The sequence below is a fragment of the Patiria miniata genome, unplaced genomic scaffold (genome assembly GCF_015706575.1).
Source record: "Patiria miniata isolate m_02_andy unplaced genomic scaffold, ASM1570657v1 HiC_scaffold_1, whole genome shotgun sequence".
NCBI classification, from domain to species: domain Eukaryota; kingdom Metazoa; phylum Echinodermata; class Asteroidea; order Valvatida; family Asterinidae; genus Patiria; species Patiria miniata.
Genome location: NW_024037047.1, coordinates 31,037,480 through 31,055,492, shown reverse-complemented (window position 1 = coordinate 31,055,492; position 18,013 = coordinate 31,037,480).

The window sequence follows — 18,013 nt, the reverse complement described above, 5'->3', positions numbered from 1 at the left end:
ATAGGTGCTTGACATTAAAGGGACTTCATGAAAGTATGGACACAAATCAATGAAGTCTACACAATCCAACGCATTAAAGGGGAAAGTACTCCCTTCTCCCACACTTTCCCTGTTTTACGAACCATGCGGCCTCGAATGGTTTCAGCCTACTTTTGATTCCAGAAATTATTTCACAGGAAATCATCATATAAGATATTCACACATGTAAGCAATCATTTTCCTTCTCTTGGGAAAACATACTTTACCAGTCCAAGGTGAACAATTTATATTAACTTCAACTACACAAGTTCTATGAAACCATAGCAAGGCATAAAATGTAAATAAAACACAATCCTTTTGTCAGATTGATGTCCCAGTTCTAATTTACTTAAGCTGGTTTAGCTTCCTGAGACCCCATCAGCCGTTTTTCTTCAGCGGAAATGACATAACTCTGATTAGTTTGTTTTTTTTCATGTCAAAAGACGGCATGATCTGAAATTCACCCCAACAGACTTTCTGAAAACCATTAAACTTGGTTTAATTAAAATTCAATGAGCTTCCTCCAGTTTAAATCTCATACCGATTTCCAGCAGAATTATAATTTTCCACAACTTGATTTACGTTTAATACATTGTAACAAATGTATAGGCCCTAATCGTTGCAATTTACAGAGGTAGACCAATGTAAATAAAGCTGGCATTATGAAATTAGCGTTAACATCCTTTTCTTTCGACTTAATATTAATGGATGACTACGGCCAAAAGATAAGCAAAACCACTGAACCAACCAGAAATGTCGATTTCAAAGTCATTGGACAGGGAGTGGAAACCATGCATGTTTGCATTAGACACCCCATAAATTACAATTTGTTTTGCTGATGTTTCAACCTGAAGTGAAAGACACATCACTAAAAACATTTCGCAAATCTGGTTGTCAGTTTGCATAAAGGTACTACTTCAACAGAATATTCTCTTGAAGACCCTTGTCATGTCTTGATGTCAACAATTACAAGGTATCATAAAAGTACATGTTTATATCAAACAAAAGTTTAAATATCAAGGAAATCCTCTCCTCCTATATCAATACACTGTATACAGCTACTTCAATGCTGATTTAAAAAATTAATAAATCTTTCTCTCTGATGGACAATGTTTAAACACTAAACTACAATTACTTGTCTAAAGGTACAGGGTAATATAGACCCCTTACTCTTCAGCATTGACCGAAGAACAAGCACCACATAACCTAAATAGAACAATTATAACAAGCTATCAGTGGCACCCCCAGCAATTTATGGGTCTAAATTTTGCAGCTAAAAATTACCTCTCGGAGGCCCTTGCCATATCTAATGAGGCCTTCGTCAGTGAGATGACACCCATCTCCTGAAATACAATGAGGATGATTTGTTTTTCACTGATAGTACATCTTTACAGTTGGGTGATGCTTCCCAAGCTCTTTGTTAAAGAGGGCGTTGTATCGTTTGACCCTGCGTTTAAATGTGGTAACTGAAACTTGTCCTGGTCGGTCAATACGAGACCTCCTAATCACAGACAGGATTACGAGATGACTGGGATGCACCCCCTGGTCCTCTAACATTGTAAGAAACCGAAGGGTGTCCTGTACAACAACAGCAGGAGTACCCCCTATCCCACATAAATCATTTGATCCGAGGTCAATGAGCAACAGGTCCACTGAATGACGTTTGATTTCCTTATAGTAGTGATCCCCACTACTTAAGATTCTATTTAGCTTAGGCCCGGATGCCCTTCGACAAAAACATCATAACGCAATTCAACATTTAGCAGCTGACTCACTGTTTGACGGCTTCTACGTGCCGACCTTAAAAGCCGCGCGGGAAACGAAAGCCCGAATACGTACACATGTCGTTTATCTGACATATTTCAAAGTCAACAATACATTCCCAAAAATACTAATCTATACAACTGGTTTAAACTACAACCAGAGAAGTTTGAAAAATCCAAATGTACGCTTGTCACTATCTTCAGAATTCCTCAAGCCTAAGATCAGATCAGATTAGAGTGGTTTTCACCAGATCCGCTGAGCGGCAGCCTCCTATTTGAACTTCAAATCTGTGGAATTCTACGAAAACAAAGAAACAATAACTTGTAAATTGTGACATATCTACAAGCTCAATTTACTTATTACACAGGACATTGGTATGTCACATACTTAATCACCATAGGAACTGAGGCCCATCTCAATTTATGTTCTTAAATGCAACAACTCAAAAGTTGTCGTATCAATCACTCATCCACTAGTTAGCTTACAAGGTACAACTTATGTAATTGCACTTGGCCAATTGGCCACCTGATGTTTCAACTTTAACCGTACCGACCGTCTTGGCGCTACTACCGTGGCCGTACCACCTTTGGTATCACATCCTGGCAAACCAGAAGTGCTTTGCGAACCTAACATCGGAGGAATTGCAGTCTTGGGAGGGACACACACCAAAACTTCCTCATCAGAAGACGAGCTATCACTTTGAGGTTCTGGGTCAGACAAATCCAGACCATCTGTATCAGGTAAGTAGTTACGAGGCTCAACCTCACCTAGTTCCTCCACTTCACCCCTCGGGTCAAGAACCATTAGCCTCCTGTTCACCCATTTTTCCTTACCCCCAAGAACAGGTCGTACAGCAAACAAATCCTCTTCGTCATTGCACCTGGTAACAACATACGGTTCTTGGCCAAAGTGGTCACTCAGTTTGTGTCTGCCCTTAAAAGCCAGATTCTTGATCAAGACTCTACTTCCTACCACCAACGGCTGAGTGGGTTTACATTTAGCATCCAAATGCCTCTTATTTGAAGCGGCCGCCTTGATCAGACGATCTTTGACAATACCATAGGCATGATTCAAAAACTTTGCCTGCATCTGGACATACTCTTCTCCGAAGTCTTGCTTTGTATTTCCCACAAGGTGATCTAAGGGAGTCGTTGGTTGCCGACCAAACACAAGTGTCGAAGGGGCCACTCCTGTCACACTAAGCGGTGTCGAGTTATACATATATACTATGTGCGGGAGTAGTTCAGGCCACTTTTTACGTTCCGAAACATCCAAGGACCTTATTAGAGAGCATAGGGTCTTGTTAAATCTCTCAGTTTGTCCGTTGCCTTGAGGATGGTATGGACTAGTTCTTGTCTTTTTGACCCCATACAACTTGCAGAGTTCACCAATTAACTTCCCTTCAAAATTACGTCCCTGGTCCAAATGAACCTGAAGGGGGATACCGTAATGTGAAATCCAATGATCCCGCAAAGCTTTGGCAACCACAGGTGCAGTTTGGTCCTTGCAAGGGACTGCCAACGCATATTTTGTAAAGACGTCGATCGCTAGGCGTTCCATAGGACGGAAGGCCAACAAGTGCCGCATCGGTGTGCGGACAGTCGGGGTGGGTGGATTCGAAGCCACACACTTTAAACAATGGCGTACATGTTCCCTCATATAACCTGCAATCCCTGGCCAAAAACATCGTGTTCTCAACAATGATAGTGTACGGTTAACATCTTGGTGACCCCAACGGTCATGTACTGACTGGACCATCCATTTTTGGAGGTTTTTCGGTGTAAGCAATTGATACACAACAGCCAACACAGCATCCTGCACCTTTCGGTGCAGAACACCATTCCGTTCCACTATCTGACGTCGCTCCCTCAGCCAGCCACTTATGCCAGGAACATTCTTATCAATTCCATCCTCCACCGACTCCCACTTATTAACCCAATGTCTCCACACTGTCCCAAGTTGCTCATCTTCTTTCTGCATCATGGCCAGTTCACTTGAGGTAAACGACGGTAGAACCGATGACTGTTCAGTCACTTCCTGTTTAGAGGCATCGAAGGTTCTGGCACAACCTCCCTGGCCCTCAGCAGCAGCACGAACCTCACTTGGAATGGTGGAACAGTCAGTCACCTCATCCACTACCTCAACAATTTCCACTGGGCGTCTACTGAGAGCATCAGCACACCTGTTTAACTTTCCTGAACGAAATCTTACTTCCATATTGAAGGGTGCCAGCTGTGCGACCCAACGTTGTTCGGTTGCTCCCAATTCGGCAGTCTGTAAATGGGCCAGAGGATTATTATCCGTGTAGACCACAAACCGGGACCCTACCAAATAATCCCGAATTTTTTCCGAGATCGCCCACTTCAGGGTTAACAGTTCAAGCTTGAAGCTTGACAGATCTGAATAGTTCTTCTCTTCCCCGCGCAATACACGACGGTGAAGTGCCCCATCATCCCCAACCTGGAGTAGGCAGGCACCAAGCCCCTTGAGTGAGGCGTCAACCTCTACCACAAAATCTCTTCCAAAATTGGGATATGCCAACACAGGAGTCATACACAGTGCCCTTTTCAGCTCCCGAAAGGCATCTTCAGCTTCGGCCGACCACTTGAACTTTGGGGCCGTCCATGTTTTTGGCCCAGCCGTAGCTACTAGTGCATGTAATGGAGCCGCCACCTTGGAAAACCCACAGATGAAACGACTATAATACGAAGCGAGTCCGAGGAACGAACGGAGTTCCTCGGTGCTTCTTGTAGTTGGCCAACTTGCAACTCGCTCAACTTTGTCAGGGTCCACTGCAACTCCAAAACTACCAACCACATGCCCTAGATGCTTGATTTCACTTTGGAAGAAGTGACACTTACTTCCCTTGAGCTTAAGACCATGCTCAAACAGTCTTCCAAACACAACATCTAATCTCTCAAGATGTTCCTGAAATGTACTGGAATACACCAGAATGTCATCAAGGTACAAAATCAACTTGGACAGATGTATGTCCCCGAAAATCAACTCACCGGTCCTTTGAAAGGTGCTAGGGCTATTACATAACCCCTGCGGCATACGGGTGAATGAGAAAAGTCCTCATGGAACTCTTAATGCGGTCTTATCTACTGAGTCTGGGTGCATGACAAGCTGAAAATACCCGCGTGCCATGTCCAATGAAGTGAAGTAGCGAGAGCCCCCCAACGCCTCTAGAGTTTCTTCAATCCGCGGAAGCAGGACTGCATCTCTAAGTGTAACAGCGTTAAGCTTACGGTAATCTATGCATAGTCGGATTGACCCATCCTTCTTGAGAACAAGGACCGAAGGGCTTGCATAAGGACTCCCAGACCTTTGAATAACTCCCTTCTCCAGCAAGTCCTGTAACAATGTCTGCACTTCCTTCATGTAATGGGGAGGGATACGTCTGAACGGTTGTCTGATAGGCTGATCATTTGTCAACTTAATCTCGTGAGGAATAAGAGTACACCTCCCAATATCTAAAGGGCTCATTGAAAAAGCTGCCTCATTTTTCTTAATCAACTCAGCAATCAGCAAGGCCTACTCATGATTAAACTCCTTTAGACTGATTCCAGGAGGAAGCAGGTATGAGGAACCATCAGGGAAAACAACTGTTTCTCTAGGCGTACTAGGTGGACTATCCCTCACCAGATACTAACAATACAACCGTTTCATCCTCAACATCGGTTCCAGGATTCTGAGATGCACCTGAATTTCGTCGGTCCAAACTTGTTCCACGGTGACCTGCAACCCATCCTCAGTCTCCCAGAGGTGAACCTCCTTACTGAATGTAGCCTCAATAGCAGTCGCTGTTTTCAAACGTTCCGGAAGGATTACCGGAGTTTTGCCAAAATTACAAATTAAAACACTCAGAGAGGAATCCTCTACGAGTTGCGCACCCTCAATAACATGGATGTTATCCATCATTGACTCATTCACCTCACCTCTCGCATCATTAGCATGCACTCCAAGGGAAATCGCCTGTATAAGAACACACACGTCACAAGAATCAGCCGGCAATGGTTCACTTAAAACGCAGAATAAAACACGGGCCGAAAACGGAGCAATGGTCTCATCACGAGCCATGCAAACACTACCAACAAACCCTTGCATTGGGAACATCGACCTAGGAACTTTACCATCCTGTCCCTCATTCAAACAAGTCAGCCACTGCAGGGCAACCATCCATTCATCTTTGGACGGTCCACACGGGGTGACACGCATCTTAGCAAGAGTGCGCAGAATGTTACAACCAAGAAGTACGGGGTACATCTTGCGACGTTCAGTGGGTGCCTCTGAAATGTCGTCTCAAACTAGAAAACATACAGTAATGGTCAACCCAAAAATTGTAACCGGAATTTCAAGATAACCTTTCACGGGTATATCTAAATCATTGGCTCCCATCGATCTAATAAACCTCCCCACTGGCCTCAAACTACCCCCTTTGTTGGCCAAATATTGTTTATAGAACGTTGAAGTTATCAAGGATGTCTCAGCACCACTATCCAAAATACAATGAGTGGACACACCTCCCATGACAATCCCAGCCGTGGGACTACTGGCAATCAGTTTTTCTCGCAATTGCTTCTCAGTATAAGCACGATCAGTTCCTTAAACTTCAACTGCATTTGACTCTAAATGATCATCATTGGTCAACTCAACAGGGATTAGTTTGGGCAGGTCTCTTCCCTCCACCACCTTGCCCGCTATGGTGAAGGGCTCGGGTTTTCCTGTACTTTGGGTTTTGCCCAATCACGATTCTCATCGTTTTTCTTCCAACAATTTCTAGAGATATGACCTGTTTTCTTACAGTGATGGCATGTAACTGTTGGCCTGTTACTCTTTGAAGCGATAGCCAAATCTAGCTTTGTACTTTAATACTCTGGTTAATTCTGCCATCTGACTGGTAGCAGCAGCCTGCTGCTGTGACAGAGTTTCCAATTTCTCAACAATCAACTGATTAGAGGTTACTAACTGAGACAGACATCATCAGACCTCTTAACTGCAGCCCGAACTTGAACATCTTTAGACTCTTCACCACAGACTACAGTTTCCCTGATCTTATTTTTCTTTGCTAGTTTCCCTTCAGACTCTGGGAAAAGTTCCAGCACATGCTCCCTAAACTCATAAAAAGTCAACTTGGGCTTTTCGATCTGTATGCGGTGCAATTCTCTACGAGTTGGAATGAGAAATTGCACCAAGGCAAATGATCGAAAGCACCCAGGCAAATTATGGAGGACACCAATGTACATGAGGACACTAAAAAAGCAAAATAGACCCAACTTGTCTGTACAATCCAAGCTTGAAAAAAAAAAAAAAAAAAACAAAGCCGCGTGGCCGCGTCAATTCCGGAACTTTGGTCTGACCAGAGACCGAATATAATTTTTTTTTTTGGCCTAAGTGATAATTTCACGTAATTCCATTTTCAAAAAAAAAAAAATACTCACAACACTGCCAGGCGTATGAGACATCTATCAAACCTATCTTGGGTTTGTGTTGTGGAAAACAAGGCATTAGATATGCATGTAATGGACCAATCAGAAGATGAGAAACGGATGTCGTTTGGGAAAAAAGAAGATTCTTGGGCGGGAACGGGGGGTGGGACCGGGTACGAGTGACGCGCTATCATCAATACAAAAAAGATGTACATCATGAACAGCGCACCCTGGTACGTTGTCCTGGTTAGTGTTGTTTTCGTCTGAGTCTTATAGGCCTATATATATTTTATTTTTTTAAGAATTAAGGATGAAAACGTACTGTGCACATTATAATGTTTGATTACAACTACAGATGCGTCTTTATATAAACTACCCAGAATGCTATTCCCACTTCCTTTACAAGATGATGGGAAGCTAATCAGCCCTTCCCAACAGCGCCCTGTTTGCAGGGCGGGGGTACGAGCAAATAAATCAAGTAATTATTTCGCATTCAATTCAATGCTCCAATTAATTTTTGAGATAGCGTGTCGACGTGGACTATCGTTCCTGTGCAAAATTAAGGCAAATGTTCTGTTTGGACCGCACTGCAGCCCATCGCCAAGTTGTTCTCCGTGTCGCGACTCAAGACACTGTTTAGGGAGAGAAAAAAATATTTCGATTAAATCTTCTGTCTAGTTTGTCTTCTTTTCATGCCCAATCATCTGGCCACAATTCAATTCAATGCTCCAATTAATTTTTGAGATAGCGTGTCGACGTGGACTATCGTTCCTGTGCAAAAGTGAGGCAAATGTTCTGTTTGGACTGCCACTGCAGCCCATCGCCAAGTTTTGCTACGTGTTGCGACACAAGAGACCGTTTAGGGAGATAAAAACAATATTTCGTTTAAATCTTCTGTCTAGTTTGTCTTCTTTTCATGACCAATCATCTCTGTCCACAATTCAATTCAATGCTCCGATTATTTTTTGAGATAGCGTCGACGTGGACTATCGTTCCTGTGCAAGACAAACTTACTTGCGCGCGTGCCTCCTTTATGTTTCGTTTATTAGAGGGCGCGCCACATAAATAGTGGTCTCCGCAAAGCTTCAACACGGATGCTGCACTTTTGAACAAACTCGTTTCCGATGAATTAGCTCAAAACTAAACATGTCTGTCCTTCCAGCACAATAGAACATAAAAAATATGCTTGCCACGCTCGCTGTATACCTATTGTGTACTCCCTAAACCCGTGTGGACACTCTTCACATAATGACCCCCCCCCCTTCAGTCTTCATGTCGTTCCCCAACGATGTTCGTCCCTGAATAAGGAAAATGTAGCCTACATTTGATTCTATAGCTCAGAACAGCTATTTAATGACTCCAAACTCGAAAAAAAAAAAGACTTTTAAAGGATGATCTTGTGCTGAAACTTTGGCAATCGTCAGAAATTGCCTCAGATCGCATCACAGGGCGCCTGGAATCCACGCCGTTTTTAATGTGACATTGTGTAAGCATCGTTCCCTAGACTTAGCGTAAATACGATGAATTTTCCCAAGCTAGCTAAAGGAGCTAAATTAGAATCAGAAAACAAAATTCCCTCGTAAATATTTGTAACGGGTCAGTAGTTTGATGTAATGAGGTAGGGGAAACTTGCTAGAATTTCATTCAACCAGCGCGATATGTCAGTGCCGGCCGAAATACCGCGTCGCGACACAATTGATGAGACAGTTGCTCGAAGCATGGAGCTCCATGCAGGTGGTGACTCTGAATAGTCAACTGCTCGGTACATAAGAATGATTGTAGAAAAGAGTTACGTAACAGCATTCATGTGTATAGCGCGATGCTGATGCATCTTTCGTGCAGCTATGAAACACAAAGTAGCTCTCCCACTGCGGAACTAAGGATTATGTTTTAAACGCAAAGAGAAAAGCACCTACTGAAAACAGCCTAGTTGTTAAGCTGTCTGACAGCGGACCCAGGGTTAGGGGGTTCGAATCCGCTTGGTGTCACTTTTTGATTTTCGACGCCCGCGGTTCTGCCATTTAAGAGTATTAATTTCCCGTCGTCATTTACCAACAGCAGTTAGCTCGGTCGGTCGGTAAGCTGACTCACAAGTTGGGACTGTCTGCGAAGTCCAGGTTGGCGTCTGCGTATAGGTACGGGGTTCTTTTGCTGACTCGGCAGCAAGGCTTAGGGTGCCACCTCGTTTCCTCCCTTTATGGTGCCTGACTTTCGAGTTACATGGATGGACAGGGAAGGAGGTGTGGTGGGCCGGGTACCGAGTCCCAGAAGAGTTCTATATGGAAGTCGGTAAGGGGCTCATTAAGTTAGGGTCATAAGTCCGACTCCTGAAGACTTGGCCATCGCCACATAACTTTTTGTTTTATTTTTTCTTTACCATCGGAGGACAATTGCAAGAATGATTAATTTGTTATATTGAGAGCTTGTACTGTAATCGTTCGAAATTTATTTTTGAAATTGCTCGAAAATACAAAATTCAATCAAGCTATAATGTTTTTATTTCGTTGTCGCAAAACTGCATGAACATGCTCAGTACCGTGTTCACATATTTATTGGTTGTCATTTCAAAACTTTGAAATTCAATGACGACTTTGAATCTGCCGACAGTTACCTGGGGGTTTCCCAAAACTCGGATTCGTCTCTATTTCGGCTTTGCTTGATATATTGGGCTTAACTTTGGAGATTCCAGCTTAACGTCAGTCAATTTTTCTTACCGAAATATAAAATTGTATGTAAGGAAGAAAGTGTTTTTTTCATATTAATTTTATCGGAACTTTAAAGGCCCTTAATGATATAGCCAAATCGTAAACGAAGGCGAGCTTTAAGAAAGGGCCGTCATGTTTATTTTTAGCACGGACGGATCCAGGAATTTTTGCAGGGGTTTTTTCATCAGCAAAAAAATCTGAACATGTACACACGTTTTTTTCTCCGGACACTTGGCCTCCGTAACATAAAAAAACTAGGGGGGGGGGGGGCTGGTACCATACTTCAATAGGGGGCGCTGTTCGAATTCGACGATTATATTAACACTAGATTACAGAATGGTCTACCGTATTTTGAAAAGGCGCACATTATACCAGTATAATGGGGTTTTTTTGGTGTCACAGCAGGGGGGGGGGGGGGTTCACATTATTTTTTTAGGAACTTGTATGATCATTTTTTTTGGACAGAGCTGGGGGTGGTTTGACCCCCCCCCCCCCCCGATCCGCGCCAGTTTAGCCGTGGTGGCTATCTGCCCTTAGTTTTGACAGAAACCAGACTGGGAACAGCCTTCGCTTGTACACACTGCTCCACCCCAGAAGGGCTAAATTTCATTGGATAGATTTGAACCAGGTGCGCACAAAATGTACATGCATTATTCATGGCGGTGACCTACCCACAATGCTTGATGGTACCTACAAAAAAGTGAAAGAGATTTGCTGTCAACAGCTACCCATAGGATCGCACAAGGCATGATGGGAACCAACATGGCGCAGCAAGATCGTACCCTAACTCTTTCTTCTCATTTATAACGTTGAGGGGGTACTTGTGCAACACGTCTGCCTCCCCATTCAACACATAACCCACTGCGATGACGGACTTTTTTGGACAGCTCAATTCACCACTGAATTAGAAAAAAACATTAGGTATTTAGCCTTGTGATGATCAACACATTCTTTGGAACGATTGATTATTTATGGATACAAGTATTTTATACAATTTGAGGAAACAACATCTCCGATGTACCCCTCTCAACGCACTGTCCACAGCGGCAGCGCATTCTTCTGACAGCTTAACACAGCACTTATTCAGCAAGTATAATGTTTGATTACAGCTACAGATACATTTTCATATAAGCGACCCAGAATGCCATTCCCACTTCCTTTACAAGATTATGGGAAGCTAATCAGCCCCTCCCAACAGCGCCCTGTTTGCAGGGCGGGGGTACGAGCGAATAAATCAAGTAGTTATTTCGCACCAAGACAAACTTACTTGCGCGCGTGCCTCCGTTATGTTTCGTTCAATAGAGGGCGCGCCACATAAATAGTGGTCTCCACAAAGCTTCAACACGGATGCTGCACTTTTGAACAAACTCGTTTCCGATGAATAACTAAAAAAATACCGGATGAATTAAATTGAAATTTCGTGCAGTGATTAACCATGATGTGTAACATAAGTGTATTGAATATCACGAGAAACCGTAGAACAATAAATATAACATGATCGTAACAATGTGATGTTTTGAACGCGAAACATCCACGTCGACTTGCATTCGGATTGTATTGGGCGCGCTCAAAACACTGTGTTGTTACGGCCATAGTAGCTTCATTATTTGACGGTTTCTTATGAAATTAAATCTCGTCATGTTAAACATAATGAAAAATCGGTGGACGAAAATTCAATGGAATCCATCTGGTATTTCTTGAGTTGTTGCCCCCCAAAACGAGTTTGGTGGTCGGGATATCGAGCCACTATTTATGTGGCGAACCCTCTATTTGAAAGAAAATTAAAGCATATGCATTGTACAATCCAAGCTTGAAAAAAAAAAAGCAAAAAAAAAAAAAAAAAGCCGCGTGGCCGCGTCAATTCCGGAACTTTGGTCTGACCAGAGACCGATTTTTTTTTTTTGGCCTAACTCAGAAGTTCAGCTTTTATAATGCCTATCACGCGGTCAAAGGTAAATCAATTAACTGTGGTCAATACCCAGCTAAATGAGTTCAAAATGTTGAAAGAACCTAATCATTCATGAACTCCTACAAACAAATATGCAAGTATCAAGTCAAATACAGATCCAAACGCATGTGAATAAGAAAACATACATGTAGGAGCTAGAATCCATAGAGCACAGGGTGCCGAACAATAACAGAATACTCCAGTCACGTGTATTCACAAGTACAGTGCATACAAAATACTTATCATACAAAAGGAAAACACATCTTACAAATGTGACTTAATATGATAATGCAAAGCAAATCAACAGTTAGATGTAGTGGTTCAACTACAAAATTTTCCAAAACATGGCCTGGGGGGTTGGCATTACTTAATTTAAGCGTTACGTATACATCAGCAGTGATCAATAGACAATTATTGATAATTAAAGAATACAATCTTCGAATTTCCAAGAGTTGGTATCCTGTCTACGACGCCACTTTGTCATGGAATAGGAGCTAGTTGTCTCCTATCAGGGAGGGGGTGTGGACTCCACCTTGGGGGTTGAGGGTGTGTACCCTTGGGATGGAATAACAACTCTGGACTGCACTCACTGATCTTGAACTTGATTATCTCATCATTTAATTATCTCAATTCGTCTTCATTGATCATCAATTAGCATTGGCACATGGTAGAAAACATCGGTATCGTAGAAAAACAAAAAACCCCAAGCCTGCCTGCTCTCACTCACAGCCGCCTACTGCAATAAACAATATAGGGCCGAGTTAGTTGCACGTGTACGATACGCACTATTATTTACGAAAAACAGCCATTCGTACACTCAAAAAAAGCACACATTTTCCAGCTTAAATCATCAAGCCATTCAGCTTAAAGTTCCCTCATCGGAAGGAATAAACTATAAACTAACTTCTGGCATCCTGTCGGGATGTCTATCATCTCCAAAAAGAAAGAATTTGGCCTGTAATTTCCAGCAACCTTCCACGTCTTTCAGCCCATCGACAGCGAAAAGCAGAGAGAGCGAGAACCCAGACAAGTTGTTACACACTCGTACTAGCTGGGCAGACTTATCACTCCACACTTATTAAGTATTTATTTTAATTAACAAAAGTTATAATATGCCCCATAAACTATTCAAGAAGAATTAATAATCAATTATGTAAAGCTGAATTCCCATTTAATGAGCAAAAGGTTTTCCAAAGCCTGCAAAAGCAGGTACTATATTCCAATGGTTGGGAATGGATACAGTTGTTTACATGGGTTAAGTGGCATCTGCCCAGATACAGTGTATATGTGCTAAACATTAAAGGGACTTCATAAAAGTATGGACACAAGTCGATGAAGTCTACACAATCCAATGTATTAAAGGGAAAAATACCCGTTCTCCCACACATGTATTTGTCTAAACTTCCTCTATTTAATACGGTCAAGAACCTTGAAATATATTGTAGGTCTAACGTTGTAGTTATTAACTCCGAAAAAGGTTTCCTCGTGATATAATGCTTTCAGTACCAGAATGCTGCCACCATTGCAGTCATGTTTCCTGTATCCAATAAGTGTACTGAATTATAGTGTTTTTATACAAAAAGGAACCAGATTTGTTTTCCTTCCAGCCTCGCTTTGGTTACGTTTATTTAAATGGGGGAATATCCATTCAAATCAACGTAACCAAAGCGAGGCTGGAAGGAAAAATAGTCTGGTTCCTTTTTCACACAAAAATATAATTCAGTGCTGTTATTGGATACAGGGAACATGACTGAAATGGTAGCAGCATGATAGAGGTCTATTGTATTCGAAATGTAAGGCCCCAAGTAGGCTACCACAGCAAGGACAGCTGTCCCGGGCTGATTTTGTTTTGTTTTTAAGTACAAGCCAGGTGGTACACAAAATGGTAATTTTATAACGATCGCAATTAGGTTTCAAATGTAGTTTACAAACGTGTTTCAATTAGAAGTTTCTTGACACCTTTGTCGTAATACTTAACATTTAATAACGATGGTTGTATCATCACAGGCAAACTGGTCGAAACTCGACGGAGGAATTTGGTCAAGAATGTGAGTATCAACGCCGTTTTACCTTCAATAGTACGGCGGATAGGTGATGGGACTATTTATGTGATGATAAAAGCATGGAAAATTGCATACAGTCAGAGTATATCATGAGAAAGATATTTGGCTATTATAGGCGATCGCAGATTTGTCCTTGGGAAAAAAATAAAGTGAAATAACAAGCAATGGCAGCAATATGACAATTTGGAGAATTGCTTGTTATTCTACCTCTATTTTTTTCAAAGGACAAATCTGCGATGGACCTATAGCCATATATCTTTCCTATAACATACTCTGATTGTGTGCCACATTCCATGATTGTATCATCAAAGTGAACAACCCCCCCCCCCCATATTTCCCATGTATGGGCGGCCAATAGGGCAAAAAAGACAAAAACAAATATAAAACAAAACCACAAAATTAAACGAAAATACACAGAAATAAACGAACAACTCAGAAATAAACGAATGTAACTCAGAAATAAACGTTTAATTTTGTGGTTTTGTTTTATATTTATTTTTGTCTTTTTTTGCCCTATTGGCCGCCCATACCCCTGTATGCCCAACTAAAAAGGGTTTGACTCAACAATATTTTCGCTTTCATAACACTGAATTCAGAAAGTAACATACATCTGCCCGGTTGAGGTTCGCCTTGTGTTTTCTATAATACTTCTACAATCAATCTCCCATTAATTTAACGGTCTAGTCCTAAATTCTAGAGTGATAAAAGTGCCATATCCCAGTGAACATTCATCAAGATAGAGTCGTGAACTTGTTTTGCAATGGACCGATCCAGTAAGCACCGCCCCATGGTGTTCTGACCAATCACAGCCGTGATTTATGTCCGACGTGCGTGCACTAAAGTCCGACATGCGTGCACGCGCGTATGATGCGCTCGGAAAGAAAATGCAGCGTGGCATTGGAGAGGAGCACGTGTTAATTTGCCCACGTGTGCACTGGGCGGAGCTTACTGGATCGGTCCATTACATGGGTACTATCGTTTTGTTTTATTATGGGGTATGATTGTATTATGGGGTATGTTTGTGTTTATTTCAGTATTATAAATGATCGTTAGCGTGATAATTCATTCAAAATATGTTAAAGTGGTACTGACTTTTTTCTTCATTGACTCTTCAGATGCTGAGCCTGAGCCCGAGCAACAGCAACAAGTTCATGAACAACCGGTTTCCAACAGCGTCGAATACGCCTACGCATCATACGATCAGCAGGGACGGGTACCAGCCAAGGCTGACACGGGGGAACCACACACATACACAAATGTCAACCAGGATGGCGGGGGAAATCAAGCGCAAGGTTGGAGGGTGAACCCACATGCTTGCCCGACGAATAACACAAATGATTCGATGCAGCTGGTGCCCAACAGCGGCCCCGAATACGCATATGCCTACGTCTCGCAAGCACGGGCACCAGGGAATGCCCTACCGGTGGAACCACTCCTATTCATCAACGTGAAGAATCCAAAGCCCAATGGGAAACAAGCAAATGTCAGGGGCGTGAAGGGAAACGGGAAGGGTTTGGAGTTTGAACACGAATACTTTGAGGTGAAAAAGTAAACAACCACTGCATATGTGTCAATTGTTTTTTTTTATTGTTTTGGTGGTGTGGCTGAAATATAATTTTAAGAAAGTTATCCTTTTCCCATTTTATTTCAAATATGTAATAGAACCTGAAAGTACGCCATTGTGTCTTTGAGCTTCCTGACCCCTCCGTGACCTTTCTATGGGGCTTTTACACGGGATTGCCCTTTCTCTAGCTATAATGTTTGACAGAATGATTTCTAATCGTAATCACCCGAGAAACACTCATGTTGGAATTTTATCTTGGCAAGATGGGAAATCTTTGGAGATTGTTATAAGAATTGTACTTAGGCCTACTACCTTCACATCCGGATTTTCGTAGCTACGTCCCTTTGTCCGATCAGGTTTACATTCACATTGCGTACTAGCGTGAGAACAAAATTGATAACAACGCCAAGATTTACCTACCTCCATCCGATGGATCTTAGATTGCTTGAATCATATTTGAATACCGTTCTAATCGACGGTCGTTTTAGATTTGTATGTAAATGAGAATTATTCTTTCAAAGCAATTTTTTTTAAATATAGGTCCCAAAAGACATTTTAGTCCCCTACCTAAGTTAAAGTTTTTACCCAATGACCGCCACAAAAACATTTCATAAATGTTTATCTTTGTACAAGTGAACCGAGTTCCACTAGTCCACATGTATTTTAGATTTTCGGAAGTAAGAGGTCAATGCTTTTGGCACGATATTTCTCTTTCACGTCATGCGATTGTTCAGTTTCCATAAATTGAGATGCTATAGTAACAGTTTTCCCACGGGTGATGTTCTTAAGAAATCAATGTACCAAAAATAATTTTAAACACTCCGACTTTTACACGCAATTGTGCCTCTTAAATTCTGTTGCGCCTGCGTCTGCCCCTTATCTAAAAGGAAAATTGAGATCAGAGGTGAAGCATGACATGCTGTAGAATAATAATTACAATACACTCCTCTTGCTGTAATTAGAATTCGGTCATGAAAACGTGGCATTTGGAAGATTAAACGTGATAAATAAAGGCAATAAGAGTGTACAAACTTCATTGACCACGCTCAGGTCATCACATTTTAGGAACAATAACTTATTTGCGTACCTTATGAAAACGTCAACACAATTCCAAGAGGCATGTCAAGTCAGAAAACATTATATCATGATTGGGTTGCATTTAAAAGTAATTAGGCCCCATTAAGGGACACAAAATATGGTCAAAGCTGTTACATCAATGAAAAATAATTTGAGTTTCGTGACAAAACCATTATTATGTTTGTGCACAACCATCTGTTGACTTGTCTAGACACGCCAAGTTCGGCTTACGTGTTTTGCTTCAAGTTAAAATTGTATCTTTGTAACTGTTTTGCAGTCACTTATTTTTGTCTGTTTCTACTGTACTAACTCTCTGCTATCCTTTTCAAGGAGACATCCATCATCAAATGTATTGCTTTTTCGTGGTTTTCATTTTGTAAGTTATGCTTCCAATATTATGTCGAAGTCTACAAGGATTATTTTATTCCCGTCAAAAATACACTTATTCAGTGCAGGGGAACATCAAATCTTGACACATTTGGAACAACTAAAACTCTGTTATTAATTGTTTGCAAATTTGAAATCTTAATACTCTGTCCACGGTGTTTGCTTTGTTGATTTAGCAGAACATTTTTAACATAACCAATTGCCTTTTAGTCTTTGCACCGACTATCTCAGTTAATTCGGACAAAAAGCAAGGCTAAAGTTACATGTAAAATACATGGATATATTCATGTAGATTTTTAAGCCGTTTTTGTGAAGTTTCTTTCAAGCGGCTGCGGCTGTTACTCCGCATTTACACTGAATCCGGCAAAGGGGACTCAACGTTACTTTCCTCCTAGCCAATGCCGATTTACCTGTTTGTATTGACATATTCATATGTCGATGCCAATTAATTGGTTAGAAATTCCCTACCGCAAAGGTTAAGGTTACGTAACACTTTATTTTTAATGAAACTACATGCACACAGACATGTTCACATTGGTGGGCAAAATCATTCAAAATTAATTTCTCCCGTTCGGAAGACCGTATCTTTATGCACCTTTTAGGGTTCATGTCATACTGATCCTTATTATGTGCTAAAAATCGTTGTGATATGATTACTTTTTGTTGATATTAGGCCTGTCTAAGTGCATTTTTGAAAGTTGTAACACATGGCGTTTGTATTATCTGCCAATCTTTTCAGGCCTCACGAATATTATTAAGCTTACTATATATGCATTTTGGTGTGCAGTAACAATTTGAAGAAAAGCCTCCTTCACGAGTTTACCCCGAGTTATTAATTGATAAATATAACCCTTTTAGCCGGCTTCCATTGGTCAATACCGAGACCCACTCCGAGTGACGCTAATGAATATGCTAAAATGCGCCTCGTCATTGTGTTGTCAGGCCGAAATCGGTCAACCATAGTGTCTACGGGGCTTTAGGATCGTTGCCGAAAAGCACGCACTTGGGTTTGGTCGGCAACAATCCTCCTCGAAATTTTCTTTGGAGATAGTTCT